The 23,679-nt window shown below is 39.4% G+C and overlaps 1 pseudogene; it reads left to right on the forward strand.

Annotated features, from left to right (window-relative positions):
• Nucleotides 1-18,650: 18,650 nt before the first annotated feature.
• LOC133041898 (U2 spliceosomal RNA) lies at nucleotides 18,651-18,860 on the forward strand (annotated as a pseudogene).
• The last annotated feature ends 4,819 nt before the right edge of the window (nucleotides 18,861-23,679 follow it).

Genomic DNA, 23,679 nt, shown 5'->3' on the forward strand with positions numbered 1-23,679 from the left:
GCAGAGCCAGAAAAAAAGTTTAACTGACACCCTGCCAAGTTCAGCATTAACCCCTTCCGTGGCACTCAGTACTGAAACTGCTCTCTCCATCATAGAAAAAGAAAACACTCCGAAGACTAAAAATTAAAACTTTACCTCGTTTTTCATTCCAAAAGGATATTTTTGCATGAAGCTAATGTTTTTTTCAGAGTGAGGCTTTCTGAATCCAACTGGGGAGAAGAGAGACAGAAAGAGTATATTACACTCTAGTTCTTGAAGTGGCTGATCAAGCACTATGTCATGTGAACTGATTTTTCTCCATTATGGAGATATGTTTGCAATTCAGAAACAGAGACTATATTTTCTCTTGCAAGAAAAAGGAAAAGACGCTTTTTCCTTTTCTTTTTTGGTGTATTATTTTTAAAAAGGGAGACAGCATAGCTTCTGAGTTTCATACATTTTATTCACAAAATAGGTTTTTGGGCAGCAAAGATCAAGTTTCTGAAATGATTTTCTTGAGTAGAGAATAATGGGATGCTGCCAAAAGAAGAGAAAAATTTTCTTATTTTGTTTTAGAAATGTTATTAATTCTCGATTCAGTTGCTGGATAATTGAGAGTCTTACATGCAGACTCTCGTGCAACGATGGAATTCCTTCGAAGGGGTAAATCTCTTAGAATGTGAGACTTAACCACAAAAGGTTAAAACATGAAAAATAATGTGTTTCTCTTATATGAGATGAGGACAACAATTTTATGCTCTTTATTTCCCCTCTAAAGAAGTGACTTTTTAAAAGGTATTTTTAAATAGCTGTTTTTGCCTTGCACACATGTACTTCAGTCTTTGCAAAACACTTACCCATCATAAAGAAACCAGAACAACCACTTCCTTGTATTATACATGTGCAGGTCTTTCTCCTTCATCGGATCATCAGTTCCTACCATGGTCTCAGACCAGTTCTTGTTCATCATTGTATCTACTTCTCCCTTCCCAAAGTCTAATGCATGTTTTTACACTTAGCAGTTACCAAAAATAGTTTAAATTAAAATTTGGAAAAGAAACTTCCAAAATGTTAGCAATAATATGTAACTACTGCATGAGAAAAAAATGTTGGATTTTACAAAAAAAAAAAAAATTCCAAAGCTCACAGACTCCAAGGGATGTGTACAATAAATAGCCCTGTGCCTTTTGACAGAGGAAGACCATAACTGAGATTTGGAACTAATAACTGTTCCTCATGGCTGGAGAGGTTCTGGACCTCCTCTTGGGTGCAGATGAGGCTCCCATCAAGGATAAGGAGAGAAAAGAAGTGGAAGCAGCTAGTGACTGTAATAACATGTAAGTGTGACTTCATCTGCCAAAGAGCTAAGGATCAGAAAAGCTTCAGGCAAAATTAGCTGACGAGCAGGTACTCTACAGGTCCTTTACAAGCTCATGTCATGGAAAAAGATGATCAGAACCATGTAGGTTGACTGCTTAACTCAGAAGAGATAGAAAGGGAATTATGGAATTTCAAGGTAATTCTCTGGAATGTAAAGATAAAAGGAAATAATAGGATCCCAAAATGGGATCACCAAGAACAAGTTATTGCAAAAAACTTCTGTTTCACACTTAAATAGGGTTCTAAACTTGGAACACTGGGGAAATATCTAATCTATTGAATTAGTTCATAGTTGTTTCAGCAAAAGTCCCTCATGGTATCTTTGAGTTGGATGCCATTTAAGATCCTACCTGCTCCTCCCAGGTTGAGCTGACTGTATTCTCTTCTGTGACCTCTCCACTAGAGCACACTGGCCATGAAGCACTTGTCATGCTGCGTTTACCTCTTAACATATCAATTGTTCCTAACTGACAAAACTCAAATAGTTTCATTTTCCACTATCACATCTAGACTAGAATAAGGCATTCATTAAAATTTACACAATGAATTATTGAATAGAAATTCAAATATAAAGATAACATATTGAGACTGGATAGAGCATTACTGTATTCTGTATTTGAAATTGTTCAGCTCAACATTTTTATCATTAACATAGAAGATGTGATTGCTTAGCATTCATAATGCAAGAGAAAGATAGCTAAACTTAGAATCAAGATGAGGATGATCCAAAAAGATGTAATAATTGTCCAGATGATGAAGTGAAATTTAATGGAATGCATTAAAGTCCCACATTTAAATGTAGAACATCAGAATCTTCAGTAAAATATGGAAAAGATTTGACTTGATGGTCATCAAAGGAAGATTGTCTGATGGTTTTAGTGAATCACAATGTGTACATATGCTGGCAGTGCCATGGGAAACCAAAACAGATATTGATACCCTCAAGGTGCACTCAATCAAGACAGCATTCAAGCTTCAAGTCGCCTGAGGCCATGGTCTCTAAGACCATACTGGGAGCAGAGGGGTCAGTTCAAGGGTCTAGGCCTTATGCGAGAGACTGACAAAATAGAGGGTGTCTAGAAGAAAGTGATAGGGCGATAAATGACTTCAAAATCCCTAGCCTGGTAGGAGCTGTTGAAAGAATTGGATATTTAGTTTGTATAAGAGACACACGAAGGTCATGGATAATTGAATGACTGATGTGCGGAGGAAGGAATATACTTGCTGCACTGTGTTATATCAAAGGCTAAGTGTAGAGTTTTTTGGTAGTAATTACTAGATTATTAGCAGCAAGAAGATCAGGAGTGCATGTCCTATTCACCAGTAGATCCTCAGCACTTAATACAGTGACCAGCAGATAGTAGGGGGCTCAGTAAATCAACACTGAATGGACAAATTAACAATTTGAAAGAGATCTTGACTTGGATCTTATTAGTCTTACATACAAATCCACTACTTTATGTAGGAAGTATACTTTGTACAAACATAGGTAGCCTCTCTGCACTTTGTTTATACATGCTCAAATAGGGATAATAGTATCATTTCAAGTAATTCACATGGTTTTATGGTTACCAAATCAGAAGTGATTGTGTGAAATCTCTTTAAATATAAACAGCAAAGTGATATGTAATAATACTTAAATACAACCCTATTAAGTTCACTGTGAAGAAGGACATTCTAGATACTAAATCTTTTCAGCAGTGGAATGGGTCCCCTTAGGAATTCATCAACTCTTAGTCACTGCAGGTTGTCAAGCGAGGTTGGTGACACCTCCTAAAAATGTGGCAGAAGTCAGGTTTGCTTCTATGAGATATCTAACTGGGTGACAATTAAGGTGACCTCCAATATTAAGATTTTGTTTCTGTGTCGTCCATCCTTTCTAGTCTAACTTCACCAGTCCCCTCATTGTCCATTTCAAAATTCTAAGCACCTTCTAATGTTACTCTGGTTGGACCCTGAGAAGTTTCAGGCGTACTTCTCTCAGCTGGTTTCAGAACCACCACATTTGTAGCAACTATTTTAGGACTTCCAAGTAATCAATTTGTTATGTTATGAGCCTCTCTGGAGCTAAAGTTCCTCACTTTTTCTAACACATCAGAGGCAAGTGACGTTCCTTGTAGTGAGTGTGGCTCTTTATGTAGCCACACTCACCAGGGTGAGAGGAGGAGCAATTCGTTTTTGGGAGGGCATCTCAGAATGAAAAGGGAACCTAAAAGACCCCTGCAGTAGATTTTGCAATGTCAGTTCCTCCTCACTTTGAGAAGTACTCTGGATAGCTTAAAAAAAAAAAAAAAATCAATGTCTGTTACTCCATTAGGCCTATAGTAGGAGTCTCTCACAGTGAATAACGAATGTGAGAGCCAAGGATATGCAGTTCAAAGCTGTTTCAGCTACTTTAGAAAAACTTTGAAAACCAAGATTTCTTCTCGTTTAAGGGATTGTCATCTATAGCTTGTCACTAACCCTCATGATCATAGGACAGCTGCTTCATCTTCAAACATCATATCTATATTTCAGGCAAGAAAACCAGAGAAAGGCAAAGGGGCAGACAGAAAAAACCATTGGAGATTATTCTCTTTTAAAGAGCTTTCCAAGAAGTCCCAGGGAGTGACTTACAGTTACATCTCATTGAAAAGGCTGAAAGATTGAATATTTTAACTGAATATATTGTTGCCCCAAATAAATCAGAATTATGTGTATAAGACAAAGAGAATGGATAATAAGAAGGCAATTAGCAATGCCTGTCACAGTTTCCAAATTCAGCTCAATTCAGAAGATGTTTACCGAGAAACACTATACAGGCACATGCTAGCCCTGGGGATATATAAATGAAGGTGAACGTAATTCCCATGTCAGAATGAATAACTGCACTGTATTGTTCTTGCCTGGAGAATCCCAGGGACGGCGGAGCCTGGTGGGCTGCCATCTGTGGGGTTGCACAGAGTCGGACACGACTGAGGCGACTTAGCAGCAGCAGCAGCATCAGAGAAGAACTTCCACATAATTGAGAGGCCACTTGATTATCTTTGTCTATAATTAGAAAATATAATGTAGGATTCCTTGGTGGCTCAGTGGTAAAGAATCCACCTACCAATGCAGGAGATGTTGCAGGAGACCAATGCAGGGTTCGATCCAGGATCTGGGAATATCCCACATGCTCCAGGGCAACTAAGCCCATATGCCACAGCTACTAAGCCTGTGCTCTAGAACTTGGGGGCCACAACTACTGAAGCCCATGTGCCCTAGAGTCCTTGCTCTGCAACAAGAGAAGTCACTGCAATGAGATGCCTGCGACCCACAAGTAGAGAAAAGCCCACACAGCAATGAAGATCCAGCATAGCCAAGAACAAATAAATAAAAGGAAAGAAAATAAAATATATTTTAGCAACCTGATATAAGTTTGACATTTTCTGGAAAACAAACTACAGGAAGGATCATTGGTTAAATTCTACTTCATCACGGATTTATTGTGGCTTCTGAAATTTTGAGGAACCTGTTACTTATCATTAAGAAATATCTGTTTAATGAATACATATACCTGATAAGAGTGACTTACTGAATTTTTAACCTAGCACTAATTATTGGACAAAATAATGATAGGAAGAAGACTGCCAATATAAATATTATTTCTTCTTTTCCTTTCATAAGTACATATCACAGAATTTAGGCTTTAATCATTTATGCTTTGACTATCCCATGCATTTAAGTTCAACATTTCACACAGACAAAGGTGTCTTTGTGTATTTCCGTTCTACTGTTTGGGATAACTTTCCTCTACTCCCTGCTAATTCCCACCTCTGACCATTTTTGAAGGCTAAGTACTGGAACAACTTTTGCTGAGCCTTCAGAATCTGCTGCAGGTGTAGAAGAATCAGAAGCATGAGCAGACAGTATGGGAACACATTGTTCAGACTGGCTTTTAGTTTCCTATTGAGGTATAATTGACATTTAACACTACATTAATTTCAAGTGTACACCATAAGGATTCAATATTTGTATATATTGTGAGACTATCACCACAATAAATCTAGTTAATATCCATCACCGTGTATAGTTACAAAATTTTTTTCTTGTGATGAGAACTTTTAAGATCTACTCTTTTAACAACTTTAAAATACACAATGCAGTATTATTAGCTACAGAGACTATGTTGCCTGCAATGCAGAAGTCCCAGTTTCGATCCCTGGGTCAGAGAGATTCCCTGGAGAAGGGAATGGCAACCCACTCCAGTATTGTTTCCTGGAGAATTCCATGGGCAGAGGAGCCTAGGAGGCTATACCCCATGGGGTTGCAGAGTCAGACACGACTGAGTGACTAACAATTTAAGGTTTGACTAAACTCCGGGAGTTGGTGATGGACAGGGAGGCCTGGCGTGCTGCGATTAATGGGGTCGCAAAGAGTCGGACATGACTGAGCGACTGAACTGAACTGAACTGAACTGAACTGATGCTGTACATTGCATCCCCATGACTTATTTTATTTTATGTTTTATTGAGGTATAGTTGAATCATAACGTTTCAGGTGTGCATCAAAGTGATTCAGTTATAAACACACATACATATGTGTGTGTGTGTGTGTGTATGTGTATAATTCTTTTTAGATTATTTTCCATTGTAGGTTATTACAAAATACTAAATATAGTTTCCCGTGCTATACATTAGGTTTTTGTTCTTTACCAATTTTATGTATAGCAATGTATACATGTATTCATTCCAAATTCTTAATTTATCCCTCCCTCCTCCCTCCTTTGGCAACCATAAGTTTATTTTCTATGTCTATGAGTCTATTTCTACTTTGTAAATAAGTTCGTTTGTATCTTTTTTTATATTTCATATGTTAAGTGATACATGATATATGTCTTTCTCTGACTTACTTCACTTAGTATAATAATCTCTAGGTCTATCCATGTTGCTGCAAATGGCATTATATTATTCTTACTCAGCCATAAAAAGAATAATATAATGCCATTTGCAGCAACATGGATAGACCTAGAGATTATTATACTAAGTGAAATAAGTCAGAGAAAGACATATATCGTGTATCACCATAGGGTTTCCCTGGTGGTTCAGAGGTTAAAGCATCTGCCTGCAATGCTGGAGACCTGGGTTCAATCCCTGGGTCAGGAAGATCCCCTGGAGAAGGAAATGGCAACCCACTCCAGTACTCTTGCCTGGAGAATCCCATGGACAGGGGAGCCTGACAGGCTACAGTCTATGGGGTCGCGAAGAGTCGGACACGACTGAGCCACTTCACTTCACTTCACCAATGTACATATTCCCTCTGTATATATGTACCACATCTTCTATATCTCTTCATTTGTCAATGAACATTTAGGTGGCTCCCATGTCTTAGCTACTGCAGTGCTGCTGTGAGCACTGGGGTGCACAGGTCTTTTCAAATTAGAGTTTTCACCTGTGACTTATTTTATAACGGAAAGCTTATACCTTTTGATTCCCCTTTATCCATTCTGCCCACCCTTCACTCACTCAGATTCACTCTTGGGGGCTAAGAGTCTAACTTCAAAAGAGGAATTCTCTTTGTCTCTTGTTGGATTTTAGAAGGAGAATTAGAGCCCCTGAGCATCAAAACACACTTCCTAACCATTCTTGGAGCTGCCTCCAGTCAGCTTTAAGTGGGATTTCCTCAGAAACCAGTACCATAAGACTGTCCCACCGACTTCCTGGCCTCAAATGATTCTAACTCCATTCTTCATTTGCAACATGAGCAACACTAAGGAATTGAGGAGATGAAAATATTCAAGTCTCCATCTGTTCCAAAATTGTTATGAAACATCTGTTTACATTGTAAGGGGAGACTTGGAGAGGGCATTTCATGAGCTTACAATAGATGGGGACAAATAAAAACATGAGAAAGAAGAAAAAGCAAATTCGACGGGAGAAAATCACTCTAAACCAAAATATATTAGATCTATAAATAAATTACATATTTAATGTGGTAATGGTCAGGATTTACCATGACCAGAGTTTTGTATAAAAACAATAAAAATATTTTTCTCTCATTTGACTAGCATATCTATGACTAGCTTAGATATTTTTCCCCTAAAACACAAGAAATCACCCTTTAAAACATAATTGTTTAAGTTTATGTGCTGAAGTTCCCATATTCTTAAACAACATACAAGATTTTTTTGTAACTTAGACCCATTTTAAGAATTGTAGCTCAGCATTGCACTACACTGCTTAGGAAGACATTTTAACAGTTGTAGGATGCCATGAAGAAAATGGGCTCCTCTGGTGACTCAGGGATAAAGAATTCACTTGCAGTATAGGAGCAAGGGTTCAATCCCTGGGTCAGGAAGATCCCCTAGAGAAGGAAATGACAACAGACTCCAGTATTCTTGCCTGGGAAATTCCATGGAAAGAGGAGCTTGGCAGGCTACAGTCCATGGGGTTTCAAAAGAATAGGACAAGACTTAGCAACTAAACAACAAGAAACATGAAGAAAAAAGAAGTAGTCAGGAGCAAGGACACCTGGGTTTTGCCTCTATAAATAAAAGTGTAATCTAGAGACTGAGACTTTACTTCCAGGGTCCAAGTTTTTTCATCTGCAAAACAGAAGGGGGCAGGATAGATGGCTTGCAAATTCCTTCCCTTTCGTCATGATTTCTAGGCTATAAATGAGTAGCTAAAGAACCGTAGACATGCTGGCCAAATATTTGCTTGCCCAGGTTTTATGAGTCTAAGTAAACCAACACAGGTCATTTTGCAAGGCACATATTTCCTTGCAGGAACCTCAAGGAAATCTTATTGCATGGTATTTTAAAAAATGGACGCTATTGCTTTTTTTATGCCTTAAACAGACTTTCTGCTGTTGGCTGAGGCTCTGGGCTCTTCTATTTACTCTGCATGTCCCAATATTTGTACTTGAACTCCTGGAAATAAACATGTCTATTTCCCCTCCACAGCTAAGGTTGGTGACAAAAGGAATAGACGGATAGTGAAAGTGTTAGTGGCTCAGTTTTGTCTGACTCTTTGCAACCCCATGAACTGTAGCCCATTTGGCTCTTCTGTCCATGAAATTCTCCAGGCAAGAATACTGGAGTAGGTTGCCATTCCCTTCTCCAGGGGATCTTCCCAACCCAGGGATCAAACCCAGTCTCCTGCATTACAGGCAGATTCTTTACCATCTGAACCAGCGGGGAAGGAACAGATTGCCCCGTATGTGCCAAGCACTGTTCTAGGTCCTCAGGAATACAGTGATGACAAAGCAAATAATATCCCTGCTTTCTTTCATGGAGTCCACATTCTAGTAGAACTAAACAAAAAATATGAAGAGAAGTAAACTAGCAGAGGGAAAGTTAGAAAAGACAGAGAAACAAAGTAAACCCCAGGTGAAAATTACAAAGTGTTTGAAAAGGATGGTGAGTGTCTTTCAGAAATCCCTCCTCTCATTCTCTTTTATCTATTAAAAAAAGGTGTGAGTAGCCTGAAATATAGAATATGGTGTGAAATGAACATCTTAAGAAATCACATTCCTAAAAAAGTCACTGATTTTGCCCCAAGCAGGTTTAGCTTCAGCAGTGCAAATTCTGCATGGTGTAATGTTGAAATGAACAAAGTTCAGGGTTTGCCAAGTATGGACGATGGAGAAAAATAAGGACACGGGAGGTGACAGTGAATCTGGAATACAGTATATGGTAGCAATAAGACAGAATCAAAGAACTATTAAATCTGGATTGTAGACAGTAAGTGAACTGAAGAAAACATAAGGGGTTAGTGGTCAGAAAATGGGAATCTTGGGACTTCCCTGGAGGTACAGTGGTTGAGACTTTGCCTTCTAATACAGGGGATGAGATTTCAATCTTTGGTCAGGGAGCTGAGATTTGACGTGCTTCAGGGTCAAAAACATAAACGTAATCATAGAACACAAGCAGTATTGTAACAAATTCAATAAAGACTTAAAAAAAAATGGTCCACATCAAAAAAAGAAACTTTTAAGAAAAAGTAAAGGGAATCTTGATACCAAAATTTCAATTAGGAATAGTTTGGATGATGACAAGTTTTAGAGAATGACTATGAGAGGGAATGACTAAGGTTTGACAGAGGCAATGATTGCTATGGGCAAAGAGGTCAAAGAATTCAGAGGTCAGGTCCATGAAGGTATTCAAGCTATTAAGTTAAAAGTAGGAGTAATGGAGAGGAAGAGATTGAATCAGGTGTCAAAATAGTTAATGAATAAAGTAGGCTCATCAGAAGTTATCAGGACCTTAAAGAAGATGGACTCTGAGAAGTAGTGGAGAAGACTAATGCTTGAGAATTGGCACTGAGAAGAAGAAAGATCCTTAATCTCAACGTAAGTTCAGTGGCATGTCTTGGTTATCATCTGTCAGGACTCCAATGGAAAGAGTGTTATCAAACCAAGCCAGTTTTATATTGTAATAAAAAGATGGAAAAAGGCTTAGTGAAGGTAGAGATTATCAGAGATTTTGCAGATAACTAATCTTAAATTCTAGAGATCACAGTGAAAGTCTTGGAAGACCAATAATTGGCACAGAATAAGGGAATCCTAGGGAACTGGAATGTCAAAGTAGAAAGTCAAGAGATACCTGGAGTGACAGGCAAGTTTGGGCTTGGAGTACAAAATGAAGCAGGGCAAAGTCTAAAAGAGTTTTGCCAAGAGAACTCACTGATCATAGCAAACACCCTTTTCCAACAAAACAAGAGAAGACTCTACACATGCACATCACCAGATGGTCAATACTGAAATCAGATTAATTATGTTCTTTGCAGCTGAAGAAGGAAAAACTCTATACAGTCAGCAAAAACAAAACTGAGATCTGACTGTGGCTCAGATCATGAACTCCTTACTGCCAAATTCAGACTTAAATTGAAGAAACACTAGGCCATTCAGGTATGACCTAAATCAAATCCTTTATGATTGTACAGTGGAAGTGACAAATAGATTCAAGGGATTAAATCTGATAGACAAAGTGCCTGAAGAGATATGGATGGAGGTCTGTAACACTGTACAGGAGGCAGTGATCAAAACCATCCCCAAGAAAAGAAATGCAAAAAGGCAAAATGGTTGTCTGAGGAGGCTTATAAATAGCTGAGAAAAGAAGAGACGCGAAAGGCAAAGGAGAAAAAGAAAGGTATATGCCCATCTGAATGCTGAGTTCCAAAAAATAACAAGGAAAGATAAGAAAGCCTTCCTAAGGGAGTAATGCAAAGAAATAGAGGAAAACAATAGAATGGGAAAGACTAGAGATCTCTTCAAGAAAATTGGAGATACCAAGGGAACATTATAATGGCATCTGATCCCATCACTTCATGGCAAATAGATGGCGAAACAGTAGAAAGAGTGACAGACTTTATTTTGGGGGGCTCCCAAATCACTGCAGATGGTGATTGCAGCCATGAAATTAAAAGATGCTTACTCCTTGGAAGGAAAGTTTTGACCAACCTAGGTAGCATATTAAAAAGCAGAGACATTACTTTGCCAACAAAGGTCCATTTAGTCAAGGCTATGGTTTTCCCAGAAGTCATGTATGGATATGAGAGTTGGACTATAAAGAAAGCTGAGCGCTAAAGAATTGATGCTTTTGAACTGTGGTGTTGGAGAAGACTCTGGAGAGTCCCTTGGACTGCAAGGAGATCCAACCAGTCCATCCTAAATGAGATCAGTCCTGGGTGTTCATTGGAAGGACTGATGTTGAAGCTGAAACTCCAATACTTTGGCCAGCTGATTCAAAGAGCTGACTCATTTGAAAAGACTCTGATGCTGGGAAAGATTGAGGGCAGGAAGAGAAGGGGACGACAAAGGATGAGATGGTTTGATAGCATCACCAACTCAATGGACATGAGTTTGGGTAGGCTCCAGGAGTTGGTGATGGACAGGGAGGCCTGGCATGCTGTGGTTCATGGGGTTGCAAAGAGTTGGACAAGACTGAGTGACTGAACTGAACTGAACTGAACTGAAAGGAACATTTCATGCAAGATGGGCACAATAAAAGACAGAAATGGTATGGACCTAATGGAAACAAAAGATAATAAGAAGAGGTGGCAAGAATACACAGAAGAACTACACAAAAAAGATCTTAATGATACAGATAACCACGATGGGGTGATCACTCACCTAGAACCAGATATCTTGGAGTGTGAAGTCAAGTGGACCTTAGGAAACATCACTATAAACAAGGCTAGTGGAGGTGATGGAATTCCAGCCTAAAAGACGGATTCTGTTAAAGTGCTGCACTCAACATGCCAGGAAATTTGGAAAACTCAGCAAGGGTCACAGGACTGGAAAAGGTCAGTTTTCTTTCCAATTTCAAAGAAAGGCAATGTCAAAGAGTGTTCAAACTACCACACGATTGCACTCATCTCACACGCTAGCAAAGTAATGCTCAAAATTCTCCAAGTTAGGCTTTAACAATACATGAACTATAAACTTCCAGATGTTCAAGATGGATTTAGAAAAGGCAGAGGAACCAGAGATCAAATTGCCAACATCTGTTGAATCATAGAAAAAGCAAGAGAACTCCAGAAAAACATCTACTTCTTCATTGACTACTACACTAAAGTCTTTGTGTGGATCACTACAAACTGTGGAAAATTCTTAAAGAGATGGGAATACCAGACCACCTTACCCTCCTCCTGAGAAATCTGTATGCAAGTCAAGAAACAACAGTTAGAACTGGACATGAAACAACAGACTGGTTCCAAATTGTGGAGTACTTCAAGGCTGTATATTGTTACCCTGCTTAGTTAACTTATGTGCAGAGTACATCATGCAAAATTCCAGGCTGGATGAAGCACAAGCTGGAATCAAGATTGCAAGGAGAAATATCAATAACCTCAAATATGCAGATGACACCACCCTTATGGCAGAAAGCAAAGAGGAACTAAAGAACTTCTTGATGAAGGTGAAAGAGGAGAATGAAAAAGCTGGCTTAAAACTCAGCATTCAAAAAACAAAGATCATGGCATCTGGTCCCATCGCTTCATGGCAAATAGATGGGGAATCAATGAGAACAATGACAGACTTTATTTTATTGGGCTCCAAAATCACTGGAGATTGTAACTGCAGCCATGAAATTAAAAGACACTTGCTTCTTGGAAGAAAAGCTATGACCAACCTAGAGAGCATATTAAAAAGCAGAGACATTACTTTGTTGACCAACATACATCTAGTCAAAGCTATTGTTTTTCCAGTAATCAAGTAGGGATGTGAGAGTTGGACCATAAGAAGGCTGAGCACTAAAGAATTGATGCTTTTGAATTGTGTTGTTGGAGAAGACTCTTAAGAATCCCTTGGACCACAAAGAGATCAAACCAGTCCATCCCAAAGGAAACCAACCTTGAATACTCACTGGAAGGACTAATGCTGAAACTGAAGCTCCAATACTTTGGCCACCTGCTGCAAAATGCCAACTCATTAAAAAAGACCTGATGCTGGGAAAGATTGAAGGCAGGAGAAGAAGGCAACAACAGAAGATGAGGTGGTTACATGGCATCACTGACTCAGCAGACATGAGTTTGAGCAGGCTCCAGGAGACAGTGAAGGACAGGGAAGCCTGGAATGTTGCAGTCCATCGGGTTGCAAAGAGTCAGACAAGACTGAGGAACTGAACAACAACAAAGGAATTCACAGAGAGTTATTGAAGTGAAGCTTGGACTTATTAAGAAGGACATAAGAAGAGATGGGATTCATCTTACTGGAAGGTCTATGATCAGATCTGATTATCACCATCTTCTGGATATGGTTTCATCTTTTGGATTTGGCAATTTGTAGTGGTAAGACTAAGATGAGCAGGGGAGTGGTGGTCTTTCCAGGAGGTCACTGAATTTTGGAAGAGCAGAATGAAATAATGAGGTCCTAACAGTAATAATGCAATAGTTTTCCTTTAAATCCTATAGCAGAATCAAAAGATTGGTATAGCCACTAAAGAAAGCAGTATGGGAGGTTCCTTAAAAAACTAAAAATAAAACTACCATATGATCCAGCAATCCCACTCCTGGCCATATATCTGAAGAAATACATGGTTCAAAAGAATATATGTATTCCAATGTTCATTGCAACACTGTTTACAATAGCCAAAACATGGAAGCAACCTAAATGTCTATCAACAGATGAATGAATAATGAAGATGTGGTACATATATACAATTGAATACTACTCAGACCTTGGAATGAAAGAGCTCATAAAGTATAAAATAGTGTAAATAAGAAAAAAACCTGTACCTAAACATCTCATAATAAAATGTAAAAAAAGTTAAGAAAGGAAAAAATCTAAAATATTGTTGGGACAAACCACAGATCACCTATAAAGAAGTAAGTATAAAGGTAACATCAGATTTTCTAACAGTAACTGGAATGCAAGAAAACAACAGTTATTATTTTGAAAGAAAAGAACTTTCACAATCAACTAAGCTATTATTGAATTGTGATTGAAAAATACATTTCTTTTTGGGCATTTTAGGTCATAAGTTTACTATGCAAGAACCTTTTTTGAAAAAAAACAAAACAAAAAGTCAAAAACCTTTTGGAGGCACTTGCCTGGTAGTTCAGTAGCTAGACTCTGAACTCCCAAAACAGGGGGCCTGGGTTCAATTCCTGGTCAGGGAATTAGATCTTGACTATGGTGACAAAGAACCCACATGTCCCAACTAAGACCTGGTGTAGCCAAATAAATAAATAAAAATTTAAAAACTAAAAAACAACAACAACAAAAATAAACCTTTTAGAGAAAGTGATTTAGCAAAATCAGCAAAAAGTTCAGAAGGAAGCTATAAATTATATAGTGTTTCAGTTACCCAGTACTGTATACCAAATCATCCCAAAACTTAGTGGTTTAAAGCAGTAGCCTTTCTTTTGCTCACTAACCTGCACTAGGCGGGCAGACTCTCTCTGCCCTCTTCCCACCACCGTTTATCAGTATGACTCAAAGGCTGGTATTGAGTATGATCTGAAGATTCACTCTCTCATGTGACCGGCACCTGGGCTTAGAAAACTCAAACCGCTGACAACTAGCGCAGCTGGGACTCCTTCAGTATCTCAAATGTAGACTCTCCATGTAATCTTTCCAGCCCACAGGCTTCAAGGTAGTCAAACATATAGCATATCGACTCAGGACTCCCAAGGCATGCGCCTCAAGAGAATAAGCCAAGTGGAAGTACTTGTACTTGTGTTTTCTAACCTAGACTATTCAATTTTTCTGTCAAGAACTGTGATGAGTATGAGCATTTACATTGCTTACAAGCTAACAGGTTAGCCTGCCACATTTTCATGAATGTTGGCAGAAGGCACAAGACTCCTGGGTCAAAGACAGAGGATAGTTCATTAATTGCAGTAAAAGCAGTAGATGGAGAATAAGCATTCTCTCCCACTAATGCCTTGAGCCCCAGTTTCATAGGACGTTGCATAGATGGTCAAGCTCCTCACACACTGGGTTGCATTTATAGAACAGGAGCATTGAGTTTTGGAAACCCAAATATATTTTACTGAACAATAAACATTTTTATACTTCACTCTAGAGAGAGACACTCTCTATTTTAAGACTTTAAGCAAATCTGTTCTTTGCCCCAGAGGGAGATATTATCTTCTAGGTCAGTTAATTACCTAAATATCCTTCAAAAGTTAGTATAGAAGAAATATGGTCAATGCCTCTGCTTGGAAGACATGAGGAAATGCAACAGACGCATAGAGAATTATCTCTCAAGAGTCTCATTTCTACTACATTCTATTTGTTAGAAGGATAAACATTTACTGAGAGATTGAGGCACAAGGACTTTTGCTTTCAACAAAGATGGAATAACAAGGGCCAGCTTTACTCTCTAGTCTGAAGCCCAAAACTGGACAAAATATATGAACAATGGATTTCAAGACATTGGAATTAGAAAATGAGTGATGGTAACCCCCGAGAAATGGAAAACAAACAAGTAAACTCTATGATTCCTCACGCTACTGACTTGAGAGAGTTTTTGGACCTTGACTGGTAGAGAGTGATCACAAACAGAGCTCAGAAAATTCCCTGATGCTAAGCTGAGAGTCTGGGGAGATCAAGGTGGTTAAAGTTCTCAGGGCAAAGTACAGGGGAGGAGAGAGCAATACCCAGAGATAGAAACACTGGGCTAATAAGCTTACTAAAAATTATTGTTGCTCTTAAAAAAAAAAAAAATGGCTGCACTGGGTCTTTGTTGTGGCATGTGGGCTTTGCTAGTTGTGGCACATGGGCTTCGTTGCCCCACAGCATGCAAGATCTTGGTTCCTTGGCCAGGATTGAACCCAAGTCTCTTGCATTGGAAGGCAAATTCTTAACCACTGGACCACCGGGGAAGCTCCTTTAAAAAAACTTTTTTTTAAGTTATTTCTATCTTTGAATAAAGAACCAAAACAAACAAAAAATCCAATGCTCAAGATCATTTATATCAACCCAGAACTAAAACAGCAGCAAATAATAACAGGCAAAAGTTAGAGACAGGGGACAAAAAGGGATTTTTTTAAAGAGCTTAAAATGTGTTAAGATGTTTGTCGGCTTGTATAGAAGGGAAATATGAAGGATAATAAACTGATAGATGAAAGTTTGTATAAGAAAACCATCTAAAAAGAAAAATAGGATATAATTTTTAAATAACCAGAATATAATTTAATACACCCAAACAGAGGCGGGAAAAGATTATTTGTAAGAAAAACAAGGTGTTTAGAATATATTAAATGAGCTAGCAGAAATGTTTTAATATGGGTAATTAAAATAAAATATATGGATAAGCTTAATGATCAAAAGAGGAGAGTCTTAGCTTATGTTCTCAAAACCAAGACCAGGAGTAAGTAGTTTACAAGAATCAACCTGCTATAAGAAAAAGATAAAGTTGAAACTAAAGGGAGAAAAGACAAATATGAACCAAAAGAAAGCCTGGATAGTAATTTTACTATCAAAATACACTTGAAAATAAAAACATCCTAAGTGTTAAAGAGGGGTGTTCTCTAGTGCTGAGAAAATGAACAATAGTTCAAGAAGCTGCTACTGGTAATTGGAAATACTAAGTCATGTCTCAGAAAGTGATATGTGAAGCAGAAATTTTCTTGAGAATTAAAATTAATTAGCTATGTTAAAAAGATCATGGGATTTAATATCAATTCAAATTGCCCTCATCCCTATTAAGTTCCAGTTTCCATCTCTATTTACTAGCTTTGCTCCTTTCAACAAGTCACTTATCTTTTTTTGGTCAGTGCCCTCCTCTTTACAACAGGATACACAATATCTAGCTAACCAACTGTGTGACTTTAAGCTTGTCTCTCTGATTCTCAACTTCCAATTTCTAAAAGTGAAGTGAAGTCGCTCAGTCGTGTCCGACTCTCTGCGACCCCACGAACTGTAGCCCACCAGGCTCCTCCATCCATGGAATTTTCCAGGCAAGAGAATTGGAGTGGGTTACCATTTCCTTCTCCAGAGGATCTTCCCCACCCAAGGATCGAACCCAGGTCTCCCACATTGCAAGCAGATGCTTTTACCATCTGAGCCACGAGGGAATTTCTAAAGTAGATATTTAAAAATACCTGCTATGCCAAACAAGGTTGGTAAGAGAAAATGAATGTAAAGTGTTTGCTGAAATGTGATGTCCTATAGATATTATTGTTGTTTTTACCACTATAGCAGCAAGTTTCTCACTGTTCAAAAATTTAGAACATGGCTTCCCAGGTGGTGCAGTGGTAAAGAATCTGCCTGCCAATACAGGAAACCAAAGAGACTTGGGTTCAATCCCTGGGTAGGGAAGATCCCCTGGAGAAGGAAATGGCAACTCACTCTAGTATTCTTGCCTGGAAAATTCCATGGGGAGAGGAGAAGCCTGGTGGGCTACAGTCCATGGGGTCGGAAAGAATGAACACAGCTGAGTGTGCACACACACACACACACACACATGCACATCATTATAACAACAATTCAGTCACTGTTCAGCTGTACTGTTTGAAAAATTAGAACATGTCAATATAATAATATTATCATGTATGTACACAAAATGCATGTATTTTCACACTATTTTTCACCACCCAATTAGGTGTTGCTATGCCCACTGTAAGACAATGACACTAATTCAGAAAGTTCACAGAACTGGACAAGGATCATTCAGCTAGAAACCTACAGAGCATGTATTGAACTCATATCTTTTGGACACCACTATTAAAATGTGACACTCTATTTGCCAAGTAAAATATACATAACAAGCGTTCTTATCAAACAGTGAAGAGACACTTTGGAATGAGTTAAAACTAAGAAAGGAAATGGCCTCTTAGTCCTTAAAGAGGTGTAGAGGCGTAAGGAAGTAATTAGAGAAGTAGTCAACTTTCATTGCACCTCAGAGCATGAGAGAAACCAATGTCATAAATGCAGTGAGGCGTCCAGTTCTCTGGGTCGTCCTCCAATGAAAGCTGAGAATGGCAGAGAAAGCCTCATACTGTCAAGTATTCCACACAACCCTCTATTTCAGGGGAAATGCATAGGGATCACTTCTTCTACACATGGCATCTTCTCAGAAAGCACAAAATGAAACCAGATGCTGAAACAAAGGAATGACCTTTCTTAGCAGCAGCTGAATGCCCTGGATTCTTTTCTTCTTTCCGTAGTCAACAACATCCAGGAACTCACTGCCTTTCTAGGCAGAGAAGAGCAATCCACGTATGAGCAATGGAGACAAGAGGGGTGGAAGAGTCTCATTGGTGGCGTTGTTTGGGAGACACCCAAGTTGTCTGTCAAGTACTTTCTCAGTGTTAGTGAAAGGTGAGACTGGGGTAAAGTTGTGAGGAAGCTACTGTAAGTCCTCTCCCCTCCCCCAGTCCATATTTCAGAATCTTCTTGCTGGGAAAGCCCCGTTTCCCTTTCCCCACACTAGCCAGCTTTCTCCTACTTCCTCATTGTTCTGACTACAAATCTGTTTTTAAGCATTTACACCTAAGGGTAAGAACAAAAAGCATTTGCTCTGGGCACACTTGCTCTTCAAGCTTCATCTCCATTCGTTGACGGAGGGAGTCAGTCACCTCATCGAGGCAATTTTGAGGAGAAAGAGGAGAAGCTCTGGATGGAAGAAGCTGAGGGTCCCTCCCTGCCTGTGAAATCTCAGAGCTGAGGTGTAGGCTTACTCCTATGATGGCAGGGCAAAGCAGTGGGCAATTCCCTTTCCACTTGCCAGCTACAAGCTCCATATTGCACCATTTATTAACCAAGGATTTTGAGGAAGGAAATTTTGTGGCCACCTTGGTCAGTGAGGGAGAAATAATTCCACCAGGGATAAGTGGGCTGTTTTATGAACCACAAAGAGGAAATTAAAATCCTTTCCCATCACTTCTTGGCCTTTTGGCTAGAATCAAGTGTAGTTTCTGTTCTTATCAGTTTAATATCTTTTCCCACTGAAAAATGTAGCTCTGCTATGTTGGGGCCAAGAGTAATTAAACCAGTGTTAGAAGGAAAGAAAGTGAAGTCACTTGGTTGTGTCGGACTCTTTGCAACCCCATGGACACCAGGCTCCTCTGTCCATGGGATTTTCTAGGCAAGAGTACTGGAGTGGGTTGCCATTTCCTTCTCCAGGGAATCTTCCCGACCCAAGGATCGAACCCAGGTCTCCCGCATTATAGACAGATGCTTTACTATCTGAGCCACCAGGGAAAACAAACACAAATTATGAGATTTTCTAATCAAATAACATAGCTTCCCAGGTGACTCAGTGGTAAAGAACCTGCCTGCAATGCAGGAGACTCAGGTTCGATCCCTGGGTGAGGAAGATCCCCCGGAGGAGGAGATGGCAATCCACTCCAGTATTCTTCCCTGGAGAATCACATGGACAGAGGAGCCTGGCGGGTTACAGTCCATGGGGTTGAAAAAGAGTTGGACATGACTTAGTGACTAAACAACAATTAAATAACACACTTCAACCTTTGATTTTCCAGCATAAAGTAAGGCTTGAGAAAAAATGTGGTCTTAGGTTTTTTACCTTTAACCATAAAAGTTATCCGCATTATGAACTTCTTAGGGAAAACTAGTTAACCAGAGCCTAAACTGCTGGGATATTATCAGAGTTGAATTGATCTGAGGGAAGAACATTATCTGATTCCAGTCACCTCTAGCCTTCCATGTGAATATAGGAAAATACTCAACCCCAGCCTGTTCTAGTCATTCTGTCTGGCCTAAAGCAGGGAGTGAAAAGTGAGAAACACTTCTGAAGTTCCCACTCCAGAGGCACAGGCTCATTAAAAGACTGAGACCTAATCAGAGACTTTAGAACACTTCCCCTTCCCCCACACCTCACCACCATATTGTGAAAGGTGCTTTGACAGCATTCTCTCTCACCTGGTACATCATGTCTAGCTACCAAGATACAGCAAGGATGTGGAGCCACAGGAGCTCTCATACATTACTGGGGGAATGTAAAATAGCACAGCCACTTTGGAAGACAGTTTCGGAGTTTCTTACAAAATTAAATATACTCTTACCATATGACCCAGCAATCACTCTCCTAGGTATTTTCCTAAATGAGTTGAAAATTTTGTTCATTGTTGTTCAGCCACTAAGTCATGTCTGACTCTTTGTGACCCTATGGACTGCAGCATGCCAGGCTCCCCTGTCCTTCAATATCTCCCAGAGTTTGCTCCAGTTCTTGTCCATTGAGTCAGTGATGCTATCCATCTCATCATTTGCTTCCCTCTTGTCTCTTTTGCCTTCAGTCTTTCCCAGCAACAGGATCTTTTCCAATGAGTCAGCTCTTTGCATCAGATGGCCAAAGTATTAGAACTTCAGCTTCAACACCAGTCCTTCCAATGAATATTCAGGGATGATTTCCTTTAGGATTGACTGGTTTGATCTCCTTGCAGTCCAAGGGATTTTCAAGAGTATTCTCCAGCACCACAATTTGAAAGCATCAATTCTTTGGTGCTCAGCCTTCTTTATGGTCCAACTCTCACATCTTTACATGACTGCCAGAAAAACCATAGCTTTGACTATAAGGACCTTTGTTGGCAAAGTGATGTTGAAGGCTTATGTCCACACAAAATCCCACCAAGGGATAGTCATAGTGAAACAGAGCAAGACCCTATGGTCCTTTCCCACTGTGTCCTCCGTCTGACTTTGTGGAAAAACCTTAACCAGAGGATAAGTTTAATCAAAGAAATGAGAAAATGCAAAAAACAAAGGCAAATAGTCCAATAAGACGAAATAATAATAGTTTAGTCATTGAAAGTGGAGGATAGTGAAAGTGTTAGTCGCTCAGTCACATCTAACTCTTTGCAAACCCGTGGACTGTAGCCCATTATACTCCTCTGTTCATAGAATTCTCCAGGCAGGAGTAGTGGAGTGGGTAGCCATTCCCTTTTCCAGAGGATCTTCCTGGCCCTGTGATTGAACCAGGGTCTCCTGCCTTGCAGGCAGGTTCTTTACTGTCTGAGCCACTAATGTCTGAGCCATTAGTCATTAAGCATAGTCAAGAATCTTTAGTTCCTTCTCAAGGACTATAGATAATATTCTAAGCCATGTCCTGTGAGTTTTCTTATAGATACTGAAACTCCTACCAGGTAGAAGTTAACTACATGATGATCAGATCTTAGCCATTAAATAAACTGCCGCAATTCCCAGAACTGGCCTCAAAGAAATAGGAACACATCAACCCTGGAATTGAAGATTGACGTGTCCATAATCAACATTCCCCATCAGAATGTTACATTTTTAACCTCAGATGAAGTTATTATTATATTGACATCTCATAATTATCCAAAGTCCTAAGGGCTCACTCTTGATGTTGTTCATTCAATGGGTTTAGATGAATGTATAATAATATATGTTGTTGTTGTTTAGTTGCTACGTTATCCCTGACTCTTTCGTGACCCCATGGACTGCAGTCTGCCAGGATCCTCTGTCCATGGGATTTTCCATGCAAGAATATTGGATTGGGTTGCCATTTCCTTCTCCAAGTAATCTTCCTGACCCAGAGATTGAACCTGCAATCCAGGAGACCTGGGTTCGATCACTGATGGGGGATGCTGATAACGGTGGGGGCAATGCATGTACAAGTATAGGGGATATATGGGAAATCTCTATACTCTTCTTCCAATTCTGTTTTTAAAAAGTGAAGTCCTTTAAAAAAGAAAGAACCATTTAGCCATGCTACCTCAGTGTGTGACCACTTCCACAACAAACAAAAACAAACAAAAACTCCCCTAAAGCAAAAACCCTTAAACAGGGGAGTAGGCATCTCTTTTTAGTACCAAATCTATGTGTAAAGTATGCTGTTGTTTAATAACAGTATAGGGTGTAGCTGGAAAGTCAGAGCTAGTGGTAGAACTCAAGGTAAGTAAAGCCCACAGAGAAGCTTTATTTACAGCTGTCTGCTTATAAAACTTCAAAACCATAGTTTTATAATGAGCATTTAGTGGAATAAAACTCATGCATCTCAAGATTGTTATTAATTTCAATTATTTGTGCTTATTGGTCCAGTCTTGCTGGCCTGTCACCTGGAGACTATTAATTAAACAACAGCAAAAGCAGCAGGTGGTGATGTACTTCTAGTGTGCTCACCAAAGATATTTTTTGAGTAATTACTTTGACTACAAAGTTCAAACCAACCACTTTCAGGTTAGAGGTCTTTGGGTCACATTTGGAAAGGCAGAGATTTCCTGTCAAAATGTGGACAGAAAGAATAATCTTCCTCTATCTTTATTTCAATTGCCAAGTAAACCCCCTGGAAGGCATTTAATTTATTTATTTTCAACAAAAAGATGATTGATTGCACCCAGATGAAGAAGTGGATTCAGGAAGAGGAAAAGATAAATGGGTATTCCTCTACCCAAAGGAAACATTCAAACTCTTATGTTTAGGCCACAGGACACGTCTGTTCTCCACATGCTGGCAGTCTTGGGGTCCAGTGGGGAGCAATTACCAAACATGTGTGCACGTAGCATAAACCATAGAGCCCCAGTGCCCTTCATTGTAACCAGGATGTATGTAATGTCCCTTAAAACAACAATATCACAGTAACCATTCTCACACTGCCATGGGACCTGATTAAATGCTGGAAAAGTCTAAGTTTTTATGCTTCAACCACTGCCTGGATATGGAAAGGGAGAAAAGACAGAAAAGAACTGATAATGAGGGAGTGGAGGTAGGGGTTGTGAGGAGATTTGTTAGAAAAGATTTCACAGAAAGGATATCTCTTGGACTAAGACTTACAAGATGAGTGTATAGTCTTCTGGAATTCTGGAAGAAAGGACAATCTGAGTAAAGATTCAGAGATGAGAAACAGTCAGGAATAACACACTCATGTCTTCTGCACCTCCTCATCTTTTGGTATGAGCTCATGATTTGGGATCATAGCCTGCACTGTTTATTTAAATTTATTTATTTTTAATTGGACGATAATTGCTTTACGGTACTGTGTTGGTTTCTGTACTATATCAACATGAATCAGTCATAGGTATACATATGTCCCTTCCCTCTTGAATCTCCCTCCTACCTCCCAACCCATCCTATCCCTCTAGGTTATCACAGAGCACCTGATTTGAGCGCCAGACATCATACAACAAATTTGCACTGATAGCATGAACTATTTAAATGGTTTTTCTCTCCTGCTCTCTTCCCAGTGTGTGGCATATTAGATCCATTCAAAGGAGTTTGACCATAGGCAATTTGCAACCTCAGAGTTTTAAGGCAAAGATAGCATGAGGGCAGGGAAGAGAATGAATGGCAGATCCATTTGGAATTAAATGTAATAGCTCAAGAAAAAGAAAGAAAAACTGCTAGCCTGAACTCAAGGCCAGACTAAGATACATGGGGAACATCAGTTGTCTAACTATCTACCCCCATAAACCGGTGTTTTCTCATATTTGCTCCACATTTGTATAGAGGAGCTGGGTGCTAATCCCCACTCGGCAAACACCTAGTCCTGCATTACCCACAACCCACCCGCTTCCTAAGACAGCTTAGAGACCATCTGCTGTTACTGAAGCAGATTTCATGAAGGTCTCAGCCCTCACTCCAACTAGTGCAGAGTCGTCCTTAAAAAATCATCAGTATAAACAAAATTTCCAATAAACTTTAAGCACCTCTTATAGACTAGGATTCCAGCTTTCAGGCTTGACATACTCCTTGGTCTGTCTCTGCTTAATTAAATCATAGCAGAGTACTTAGGTAGGAAAGGATTGATACAGACACTACCAAAAAGTGGGGTGAGTTTGGGATTGACATGTACACACTGCTATATTTAAACCAAAATGCCCTTCCATGAAAAAAATAAGTAAAGTGTGACCTGGCAGCTGAAAAGCAAGAGTTAAGGCAGAAGGTAAAAGTCAGCAGTGAACAACAGGAAAGAAGAGCTGGAAAGGTAGG

This window comes from Dama dama, chromosome 20, assembly GCF_033118175.1.
Source record: "Dama dama isolate Ldn47 chromosome 20, ASM3311817v1, whole genome shotgun sequence".
NCBI classification, from domain to species: Eukaryota; Metazoa; Chordata; class Mammalia; order Artiodactyla; family Cervidae; genus Dama; species Dama dama.